The 12670-nt window shown below is 38.2% G+C and overlaps 1 pseudogene; it reads left to right on the top strand.

Moving 5' to 3' along the window:
• Window positions 1-1967: 1967 nt before the first annotated feature.
• Window positions 1968-2089, top strand: LOC131203577 (U5 spliceosomal RNA; annotated as a pseudogene).
• Window positions 2090-12670: the final 10581 nt, after the last annotated feature.

Here is a 12670-nt window from a genome sequence, read left to right on the forward strand (position 1 = left end):
GGGAGACCATTTTCGCCCTCCCGGAAGCTCAAAAAAAGCCTCCGGAGCCCAGGGAGAGAAAAAACGCCCCCCGTGGTGCAGGATGCCAACTAGGCCAAACCCACCATGGCCACGCCCACCCAGCAACTGGGCAGACAATCCCTTGCTAAAAATTTTGAAGCCCACCCCTGAAAAAGGTCTTCTCTGATGCATTTCTCAGCAACTTTCTTCTTGGGTCTATTATATGTTCTCTTCCAATGAAGAAATAAATTTGCATTTGGAGCAGATGTAGTTTGGGTTATCTTTAGATCGGAAGACAAGCATTGTGCAAGTCACAACGCAGGTGCTCCTCGACTCACAACTGTTCAGTTAGTGACCGTTCAAAGTTACCACAGCACTGAAAAAAGTGACTTATGACCATTTTTCACAGTTATGACCATTGCAATATCCCCATGGTCACCTGATTTACATTCGGATGCTTGACAACTGATTCACATTTATGATGGTCCATGTGATCCCCTTTTGCGACCGTCCGACAAGCAAAGTCAATGGGGAAAAAAGTCAAAGTCACTTTGACAACCATGTTACTAATTGAACAGCTGCAGTGATTCACTTAACAAATGGGGTGAGAAAAGTTGTAAAAAGGGGCAAAATTCACTTAACAAATTTCTCACTTAATAACATAAATTTTGGGCTCAGTGATGGTCGTAAGATGAGGACTACCTATAACGCTTCCCTTTCTGTCCATATTGCTTGTGCCATTCCCTACTAAGTCTCCTAGTCAAACTTCCACGCAAGTCATTCTTCTTTGTGTATTCTAGCTGTGCGCTGCCAGAATTACCTTATTGGGCTAAGCACCAGCCCAGTCAAATAAAATAGATGGAAAAAAAGTAAAATAAAAAGGGGGAAAGTGTCCCTCCTTTCCTGCTGGCCTTTCCAAACTCCTGTTTACTAAACCTGTTCACCTGCTTATAAAAGCAGGATGTGTGTGTATTTAAAAAAAAATATCAACAGGACATTACAATATGTCTAAAACAAAATAGCTCCAAAAATACTGAGAGTTAAAAATATCCCAGCAGGCAATATGGTAATTAAAAAGCGGCTTCAGTGTGAATATCCAATCACTTCAGCCTTCTGTAGATGATATACTTTTGATATTTGAGAAATGCAAAGGGCACACCAAACCAATTTTATCTCAATTTGCGGAGCCGGAATGGGCACGGCCTACAGGTGATGCATCTAGCCCATGGGCCACCAGTTTGACACCCCTGATTTAGACCATGTAGGCTGTAATCTAAATGAGCAAGTGGTCTGGAAGCTACTTTTGTTATTCACAGAATCATGTTAATATTTACTGATCATTTATAAGTCAGCCCAGGTATAAATATTATTCAGTTTTTAGTAAATCCTATCCATGTCCTGCCTTTGAGATAATGTCCAATGAAAATTCTTGACTTTAGATTATACTATTTTAGCCTGATGTTTTGATTATATAACCTCACTCTGCAATCAGCAAATATTTGGGATAAGCTAGAATGTTAATTGCTAAGAAAGTATCTTTCTTGCTTTGTCCTTGCATTTATAAAAAACCTAACCCTAATCCAATAATAAGGCAGTGTATAAAAAAAACAGTAAAAGCAGCTAACGTCATTTATTTTTAAGGAAGCAAGCAAGCAAACAAGCAAGCAAGCAAGCAAGCCTCTGGTGGCTCAGCAGACTATGTCTGTTATTAACACAGCTGCTTGCAATTACTGCAAGTTCAAGTCCCACCAAGGTTGACTCAGCCTTCCATCCTTTTATAAGGTAGGTAAAATGAGGACCCAGATTGTTGGGGGCAATAAAAGTTGACTTTGTATATAATATACAAATGGATGAAGACTATTGCTTAACACTGTGTAAGCTGCCCTGAGTCTTCGGAGAAGGGCGGGATATAAATTCCAAAAAAAAAAAAAAAAGCAAGCAAGCAAACAAACCAACAGCAAACTATCATACTCTGGTTTCTCTTCAGATCGTATAAATCTTTCGCCTTTTACTAAAGATTTCCGTGGAGAGCAAACTATGGATTGGGATAGAATATCATCCACATTAAAAAAGAAATCTATAATTTTATCAAAGAGTAAAAGCTAGTCTCTCATCCCCAACAATAGCTTGTGCCAGTTAGCATTCAAACACCCATTAAAAAAAGAGTCACTTTTTCAAGACCAATAACATGGGAGCTGATTGAACTTGTTCCAAAGTCTTGAGGGCACCGTCAATAAGCTCTCTCTCTCTCTCTCCCTCTCTCCCTCCTCTCTCTTCTGGTCTACACGCTTTACTAAAATAATTCTTTAAATTTCAAATATAGAAATATGTAATATATCTGTCTTCAAAAGCTCACACTTCTACCCTGTATCATTTATGCCCTTTTAACACTTGGCCACTCTAACCTGAGTCAGCTGCTCTTCCCACAGATATGGTGCTGCTGTTTTGACAACAAACCCATATTGATTTTGGCATATTATATAGAGATTCTTGCCACAAACCTAGTAAGAAATGTTTGTTGATGACCTACTCTCATATTTCCACCTGCATTTCTTATACTGTCCCTTCTTTTCCTTCTTCCCTGAAGATATCTGGCAGCATTTCAAAACACTGCTACCACATCCTCAAGGCAAACTTTGCTTCTCTCTTGTCCTGCCTCTTTATACTCAGATTTATGAAATGTAAAATGTTATTATGAATGATTTATGGAGCTACCAAGCACGTGTGCATTCTATTTTTTCAGCTCTTTCATTGTCATTGCTTCATCACAAGGTATTGATGTGAGTAGACACAAGAGTTTCAAGAAAACCTTGAGGTTCTGCCTCAGGATGAAATGGCCTCTACCTCCAGTAAAGAGCTTCCATTGTCTACACTCGTATTATAAAAAGTCAACTTTTTCAAAAGGCCTGTGTATCTGCAGTCCCATGGTAAATAATAATAATAATCCCAGTTCTTATCTATTCCATAAAAAAAAATTGCAAAGAAACACACCAACATTATGTAATGTGGGGTTTGCCTCTTACTGTGCCTTCTACTTTGAAAACACTCCTTGATCCCAAGCTGAGTTTAAATCAGAGGTCTGGGAGTTGAAATCCTCCAGGCTTAAAGTTGCCAAGGTTGGAGACCCCTGGTTTAATTATCTGCAAGGCTCCAGGGGTCTAGAAATTACAACACATGGATTCAGTGGTGGGATGCTGCTGGTTTAACAACCGGTTCTGTGATTGCATGTTTTGTGCGGGCACACGGTTTTATGAATACTAACCTTCTGTGTTACCACTTGGAAGTAACATAGCTGGGCGTGGCAATCTGCTCTGCCACGCTAATCAGCTGAGAAGATAAAGGTAAGTAAAGCGGAGGGGGGGTGTTGGTGGGCCGACCTGAACATCGGAGCAAACTGGTTCACTCCCAACTGATCATTGGAGCTACCGGTTTGCCTGAAGCGATCTGAAGTGGTAGAATCTCACCCCTGCATGGATACCAAACCAATCTCGTCTGAGTTTACTGCATAAGCTCAAGACTAGATCCTGACTCTAAGGAGTCTGGCTGCTGTGTAGCTGTAAGTTTACTTTTCATTTTATTTAATGTACAGAATAAAGAGATTTATCTATATTCCTGGCAAAGACTAAGGAACTCTGGAAGAGAACTACATGAATCAGTGAAATCTTTCCCTTTTAAGTTTTTCTATCCATCATTTTAGGCACCCCCATCATGCCTCTGGTTGATTTTCTTTTTCTCCTACTAGGCTTCTCAAAAATTCTAGCCTTTTCTTTGAGGAAGGAGCGGATTTCTTTGTTCATTTGTGTTGTCATTTTCTGCACTTTTTTCAGCTCTCTTGCATCCTTTTTTCAAGTGTGGTGACCAGAGTTTTAGACAAATTTTTCGGATGTGGATGTGCTGTAGTTTCATTTAGAGACATGTGTTGCTGTCATTTTTATTTTCAGATCCTTCCCTAATGATTCTGCAGGCGGAATTTATCTTTTTCACAGTAGTTCTATAACGTTGTTGGATCACTACTATTATTAAAATTTGTCACTGCAGGTTAATTACAGACAGTTCAGGTCCCTTCAATATCTATGTGAATTAGGGTCTTTCCTCCACCCACTTCCCATATCCCTCAATGTGCATCACTTTATGCTTACTTGAATTGCATCCCCAATTTACTTGGCCATTCACCCATCTTAAATAAACCCTGGAATTCTTCTCAGTCACTTTGAGCATGCATGGTTTTGTTGGAAGATATATCCATCCTGTCCTGTGGACACCTTTCCCCTAAATTATTTTGCAGGATCCCATTCTTTTAAGAGCTGACTCTCCGCCTCCTGGCACCCCACCCCAACACTGGGATACCTAGTTTGGAGAAAAGGAAGAGGAAAAAGGAAGAGAAAAGAACATAATGTATCCCATCTCTATGGGGGTAGTTGAAGCACTCCATAACAATTCTGTGGGGAAAGTTTTTGTCCTATGATCTCAGACAGAACCAAGTTTTAATATTTATAATGGAGTTTCTAATGGAGTCACTGGGAACTAAATCCCATTTTCCATTTATTTATTTATTTATTTATTTGTTTGTTTGTTTGTTTTATATGTCTTCCTATACCAGGGGTCAGCAACCCACGGCTCTGGAGCCACATGTGGCTCTTTCATCCCTCTGCTGCAGCGCCGTGTTACCAGTCGGCTTCACCATTTATAATGGCTTTCTGTTAGGACAGGTAGAGGACAAAGGATGCTGCACTAGGAGGAGACTCTATAGTGGGGGAACCAGACTTCTGGCTGGCAGAGGAAAAAGGATGCTGCGCTAGGAGACTTTATGGTAGGGCAACCGGACTTCTGGCTGGCTCCAGAATTGAATGAGGGGTTTCCAGTTAGGACCTTTTTGGCTCTTTGAGTGTTTAAGGTTGCCGACCCTGTCTTATACTTATCAATGTGATGTTCATATCTGGAATGTAATTTGGAAAACCTTATTTTTTTTCACGCTTGTTTTTTTTAATAAAGCAAATGGAATTAAAGTCCAGAAATGCTATGAGGAAATGCAGTAACTTTTATGGAAACAGTGTAGTATTAATGGTTTCTTCCCATCCCCAGCACCACTATACTCATTGAAAATTTATCATTTTAGAACTAAATGTGACAATTGCTCTTTGAAGGAATACATTTGTGCCAAATTTCAGTTAGGGTACATGATTTTTGTGCCCTTTCTTGGAACTAATTCCGGCAGGATACAGATGATCAAATGCATTCGAAATCAAAAGGAGAAATGCATTGTCTTCCAGAATTTGCATCACAGGGTGGAAAAACAAGAGAATATCAAGTGCTAAAGCACTAGGTAAATGGTAGGTATTATTTTGACCTTTTTAACATCTGTGGTGGGAAGAGTTCAATATCTAAAGGTTCACATCTCTTTATGGTTCAGCTAAACAGTTAATTTCAAAATGCAATTTTGGACAGGAACTGATACTTTTAGAAAGCTCTGGTGTCACTATGGCAACTGACTTTGCTTAAAACATAACTGTGAATGGAAAGCATAGTCTCAATTAAATGAAGAAAAGAAAAATCTGAGGTAGCATTGCTATTCACAGATCACTGAACTCTGATATCTGTGTATGTATCAAGCTATCAAGCTATTTCTCATGGTTGCCCATAAAATATTTTGCTCTGTGAGTCTGACATTTTTCCTCTAACCCATTAAAGCTAAAACACAGTCTATATGAAATGTTGGGAGAAAACAAAAAAAAATGTGTGCCCTGGCTATGACAAAACAAAAAGCCTTAAATTAACGATCAATTTAACTTTTTTGGGGGGGGGGCAGTCAGGAATAGGCTTTTATTTTTTATTCTTTTAAGCCTCCAATGATGTTGGATGTTTTACATAAAGGTAGCAATTTGGACGTTGGAGAGAAAGGAAGAACAAAATGGATGCTTTAAGGCAGGGGTTTGAAAAGTTGGCTCTTTTAAGACTTGTGGACTTCAACTCCCAGAGCTTTGCTGGCTGAGGAACTCTGGGAGTTGAAGTCCACAAATCTTAAAAGAGCCAAGTTTGCAGACCCCTGCTTTAAGGTAATTTTACACAGCTTAAATTTACATAGTTTGTAAAATGAGAAGTGAGAGATTGCATGACTAAAAAAAACCCCAGAGCTTTCGTGTGCAAATTTCAGTGACATTTTTCTAAACATACGAAGGTTACTTGCTCCAGTTTTAGGCTGCTATTTTGTGTATTTTCTGCAGTTTAACATTTACAGTTTTACTTCCTTCTAAAACAGGGGTGTCCAACTCAATTTCGCATGAGGGCTGTGGCTGACTTGGGGGGAGGCCAGGTAGGCGTGGCTGACTGGGTGGACTTGGCCAGCTTGATGCCATTCACTGGCCGTGGCCAACTGGGTGGGTGTGGACAGCTTGCCGCCATTTCCCAAACTGCTGGCATGTTTCCTCTTTGCATTGGGTAGATTGGGCCGAAACGATGCGGGCCGGCCGCTTACATTTTTCAGGCTGTCCCCATGGGCTGTATCCAACCACATTTTCCAGGACGGCCTTGTGTTTTACACCCCTGTTCTAAAACCTAAATTAATAGTACGTAATTTGTGAATAAGGACACCCTGTTTTCCAGGCAGAACAGAATTTTACATTTGCTCATGGATCGTCTATAAAAGAGTGACTTTTATGTTTTAGGAATCTCAATAAAAATTAAGAACACTCATAAAATCCATGAAGAATGCAACCACTTCTAAAACAGTCCAGGTTTGTTTTTCGAAACATTTTCATGCTGACTATTGTCCTAAAGAGTTAAAATAGACCCACAGAAGCAAATGATAATTTTATTTTTTACCTTTCTCAAATATTGGATCTGCCGCACAAGAAAGAAATTATATATTTGTCTGACAATAACTGACAATTTTATTTAAAGTGGTTTTTAAGTATTTCATTTGGGAAAATTGTAAGGTATTATTTGGGGGATGGAGAGAAAAATCAAATTAAAATTGTTTTCTAGGAGATTCTCTGGGCTGGTTCAGATAAGCTAGTTGTCCCATGTTCTGATGGAAATAATAGTTAAAAATAATTTATATTTCCATTGCTGAATTTGAAGCTATAGCAAATGTTTACTTTGTTGTGATTATATATTTAAAACCAGGAATAACAGCTTGAGATATTTGTGCAGTTGGTCTGGCTCTGCTTTTTCAAACAAATCAGCTTTCTGCTCAAAATACCCCTCTGTGACCATGCCCCCAACACACTTCCCTATTCTGCTAATAGTTCCACCAAAATAAGAGATGGGGGAGGAGAGGAAGGCAGCCTTCACACAATATACTAAGCCCAAAAGCTTCATAAATGAGTGTGTTGGCTGCCATTTTACTCTGATTTCATGGCACTTAAGGTTTACTTAACTCAGACGCCCTACATTTATTAAGTAGTGGAAAACAGTATGCAATAAGATTACATTCCCATTAACTAAGCTCTTTAACTCGGTGTATAGGAACTCAGTCATTGTGAATTTTGATCCAAGAAAGCCCTCTAAGATGGATTTCAGCAAGGACAATCCAAATCTTAAACTATCTTTAGTGAGATCACCAACATTTGGTGGCTAAATGAGCTGGGTTCTAGAACTTGGCAAGCCTCCTGTATTAGTGGCTGATCAACAAATTCAAATAACTATTTTTCAAGTTAATCATAATTATTTCTAGTTTCAACAAACATCTAGATCCTTCCCCTAAGTCAACATGGTAGGATTCTTTCCAGATTGCGGTAACATGGATATAAATAGAACAGCAAATGATGTTACCCATTCTGTGAGCCCTTTTTCAGAAGCACCTCCATTCTCATAATACAGTTGTGTTGTCAGGCTAGACTTTGGGAGACAGGCTCAAAAGAGATTCAGATGTTAAACACAAAGTGGTTCATGCAGTGTGCTTTAGTTGGCTTTGCATAAATAGAAGATACAGACCAGACTCCTTTATCTGAATCAATGCTGAAGTATCATGCTAGTTTTAGAGGAAAAAATATTGGGAAGGAGGGAAGGGGACATAAAATCATTGAGCAAGAATAAAATATAAAGCTCATAAGTTGTCCTAGGTGGCCATATTCACATGGTATGCCAACTTTCAGTTAGTTAAACTGAAGTTCACTGGGTTTGCTCCACATATTGAAGCAAATAAATTGCAGTGATTTGGCTTATACAATTTTCAGAGCCACAAACTAGCTGGGTTTAACCAAGAACATTGTGCCAACATCGTGTGTAAGTAACAAAACTATCTTTTAGTTCTCAATATTTCTGCCAGCAGCTTTAAAAAGCCCTCACTTACCATTAATCAATGCAGAACAACTAATCTTGAAATATGAAATCTTTTAATTAAAAAATAGAGAACCGTATTGAAGATCCTAAAACATATATGAAAATTAAATAGCCGAATGTATGGTATGGTGCAGGGGTCTCCAACCTTGGCAACTTTAAGACTTGTGGACTTCAACGCCAGAATTCCTCAGCCAACAAAGCTGAGGAATTCTGGGCGTTGAAGTCCACAAGTCTTAAAGTTGCCAAGGTTGGAGACCCCTGGTATGGTGCATTGGTGATGCTGTGCCTTGAATTTTCTCAAGCGGTTTACAGATTGTGGTTTTCTGTGATCAGGGAAGGGTGCCTACCGTTGTTCTCTTTCTGTATGCTACAGATCTCTAGGGTGCCTCTTCTGCAGAATTCAAAGTGTGAAATATCAAGCAATGGCACACTCAGTACCTTATGGTGACAGATGCTCCTGTGCAGTAATCTGTCTGCATAATTTCATTATTCCCAAAAATACAGGAGGAAGAAGTGTGACATGTTTGGGACAGAGTGACTGTAACATGTGTGACCTTAGCATCTCACATTCAGTCACGATATTTTTCAGCGATAAGTTATTACTGAGAACTGGAAACAATAAAACAGAAATGAACTTGGTAAGAATAGAATAGAATTCTTTATTGGCCAAGTGTGATTGGACACACAAGGAATTTGTCTTGGTGCATATGCTCTCAGTGTACATAAAAGAAAAGATACCTTCATCAAGAATCATAAGGTACAACACTTAATGATAGTCATAGGGTACAAATAAGCAATCAGGAAAGTAGTACTTATTCCATCTTTACCAAGGATGAAGATTGGTAATACCTCAGAAGACAGGCTCAGGAATCGAAAGGATCTTGATAGACTTATAAGGTTGGGAAAACTAGATCAAGATACAAGAGAGGCAAAAACTGGAGTGGTATTAATGAGAAGGATCTTGGCATTCAGGTAGTCTGCAAATTAAGCATGGGCCAACAGGGTGCTGCAGCTGTGAAAAGAACCAGTGCAATCTTGGATTGTATTAACATACCTATAGTGTCAAAATCATGGGAAATGATTGTTCTGCTTTATGCTGCACTAGTTATGGAATTGTGTCCAGTTTTGGTCTTAACAATACAAAAAGGGAAGAAGAATTGGGAGAGTGCAGAGAAGGGGAGTAAGGAAGATGATAAGGGACTTAGAGGCTAAATCTTAATATGGAATGATTACAGAATGATTAAAAGAACTGGTATACTTAGCCTAAAGAAGAAAAGGCTAAATGGAGACATGGCACTTTTCAATACCTGAAGGGCCATTATAGGTAAGTGGGTGTGGATTGTTCTCTATAACATCTGAGGATAGGACAAGAATCAATAGGTAAACGTTTTAAACAAAGAGATCTGTAACTCAAGATTAGAAGAGATTTCCTGGCAATGGGAACTTTTAACCAATTAGGCTAAAAGATGTGAATTATTCAGCCTGTGAGGTTATTGAAGGTTTTCAAGCAAACGTTACACAGCTGTTTGTCTAGGATGTTAGAGGTTGTGTTTGCAGTGGTGTGCAGGCTTGGAAGCCTCCACCCATTACATGACTCCATTTCCAAGTACTTGGTAAATGGCTTGCATTTACAACCAGTCGCAGTGTTTCATGGAAGTTAGTCCCTTCCAACTCTGTTAATCTGTTTAAAAATGCATCATATATGATTGTGATTTGCAAATTTTTGCTGGTTTCCAGTATTTTTTTTGCCGATTCGCTGGCAAAACCCACCAATTTGGAAGAATGGTTTGCACACTTATGACTGTGACATTTGCTCGACGACCATGCTAATTCACTTAATGACTGGCACAAAATATGTCAAAATATTGGGTCCGGTCATGTGGGTGCCTTGACTTAAAACTAGCAATTTATTACTGGAAATCCAGTGCCAATTGCAGTTGTAAACTGAGGACTACCTCATGTAATGTGTCAACTTAGACAATTGTGGCTTCTTATATGTACTCCAGGAGAACCTATCTCATTATTTTTGTTTATATTAAAATAATGATTTAAGGATGATCAGTCAACCCATTTTACGAAACCATCAGAGATTTCATTCCTTTCAGGAACTGCAGGACTTGTGCTACTTTTAGTGGGGTTAGAGTTAGGGTTAGATGTAAAAAATGCTAATGTAAAAAATTACAAAGGCAAAAAGGATTATGCTTTGTCTATTTCCATACAGTAATAATGAAAAGTATGATATCATTGGTTGCAGATGGTCTCTGCATACAACTTTTAATTTCTAATATGAAATTAAAAGTTGTATGTAAGTATATCAAGACCGAAGCTGGAATCTTTCTGCATGAAAATTTTATATACAGTATCTATAAACTTGGTGACGTTCCATTTCAATAGAAAACAAAAAAGGTTTTACGTTCTTATTGCTTAAAATGTAAGGAAATGATAAATATGTTTAAATATTTAAAAAAATATTTGCTAATATAACAAATATGTACTATGCTGTAACAAATTTATCTATTGAGGCAATCACACAAAGGAAATCCATGTAGTTACTGACCAGATTCATTGTGTAAATCAGGGGTGAAATGCTCCTGGTTCGGACCGGATTGCCTGATCCGGTAGTGATGGTGGCGGGTGGTTCGGAGAACCGGTAGCAAAAATCTCTGCCCCCCCCCCCCAGCTGAGCTGCACAATCATCAGAGGTTTTTCTTTTTTTTTTACTTTTAAAAGAATTTTTTCTTCGGCCGAAAAAATGCTTTTAAAAGTAAAAAAAAGCCTCTGATGATTGCACGGCTCAGCTGGGATCGTCAGAACTCTTTAAAAGCTTTTTTTCTTCTGGCAATTCCAGCTGAGTTGCCTGATCATCAAAGGCTTTTAAAAGCATTTTTTACAACCTCTTCAGCCAAAGAGGTTGTCGAAAAAATGCTTTTAAAAGTAAAAAAAAAAAAAGAAAGTTGGCCACGCCCAACCAGTCACATTACCCCATCCCCCACCAAGCCACGCCCACAGAAACAGTAGTAACATATTTTACATTTCACCCCTAGTGTAAATGGTTACTAGTGTGGCATTAGGTTACGGGACTGGACTAGATTGCAGACCTAAGTTCAAGTCTGCCTTAAACCTTGGACTTAGTGATTAATTTTGAGTCATTCACTTTTTTACAGCCCAGCTGACCTCCCATGAAAACCACACTGAGCTTCTGGAGGAAATGAAGACTATATCTGTCACAAATACAATAAAATAGGATGTATCAGGAATGGGATAAGGACGAAGAAAATAATAATGGGTTCAACAAATGTTAGTATCCATGCATTATTTATTTATTTATTTATTTTATTATTTAATCATATTTATGGGATCCAAATATTTGGATTTCACTTCTTAGGATGGGGAAGATAATTCATTGCCTGCCATTAGAACTTGGAAAGAAGAAAGCGGGAATGAGTGAACTTCTGGCTTGAGATATATTTTTCTCATATAAAAAATATGAGAACTATGAGATACTACGAGATATATTTTTCCTGTTACAAAGATGCACCTTACATTTGTGAATTACTAAAAGGCATACTGAAAATTCTGAAAAGAATTTTATTTGGTATCCTTATGATTTATACTGTTTCCTAATATGGTTTGATTGCTTATTTGTTCCGTATGACTATCATTAAGTGTTGTACCTTATGATACTTGACGAATGTATCTTTTCTTTTATGTACACTGAGAGCATATGACCAAAGACAAATTCTTTGTGTGTCCAATCACACTTGGCCAATAAAGAATTCTATAACTAGAATAGAATAGAATAGAATAGAATAGAATAGAATAGAATTTTTATTGGCCAAGTGTGATTGGACACACAAGGAATTTGTCTAGGTGCATATGCTCTCAGTCATAACTAGTTGAAATGCCTGTTTTTCACAGGTACGGTGGATTTTTTTTTAGGTTTCCTATGCTATTTGTTTATTTCATTATACTACTTAATTTATCAACTTTAACAATGATGTCACTTGAATATGAATTATTAGGCAGATTCTAAATTCAATGAACAAACAAACAAACAAATAAACAGCAAATGTGGAAAGTAGAAGATCCCATATTCTGTTCCCTGAAATTTTAAAAGGTGTCTCTGTGAAACCAGATATGCAATTTCCTGTTATCAATATACTATCCTTCTTCAACCAGGTCACTCTTGGTGTGTTGGGCCTTCTATATGATGACCTGTCAGTCAGCTTAAAAGACAACAAAGACAGTCCTCTGGGCAAGTCAGAGAGCTTGTGGTCTAGGAGAGGTAACACACAAACCAAGTAATAAAGAGGTTTGCTCCCCTCACAAAGAAACCCGAGAGGAGTGTTAAATATGTACTATCACATACTGGAGATTTAACAAAGAGATC

The sequence above is a fragment of the Ahaetulla prasina genome, chromosome 8 (assembly GCF_028640845.1).
Source record: "Ahaetulla prasina isolate Xishuangbanna chromosome 8, ASM2864084v1, whole genome shotgun sequence".
NCBI lineage: Eukaryota > Metazoa > Chordata > Lepidosauria > Squamata > Colubridae > Ahaetulla > Ahaetulla prasina.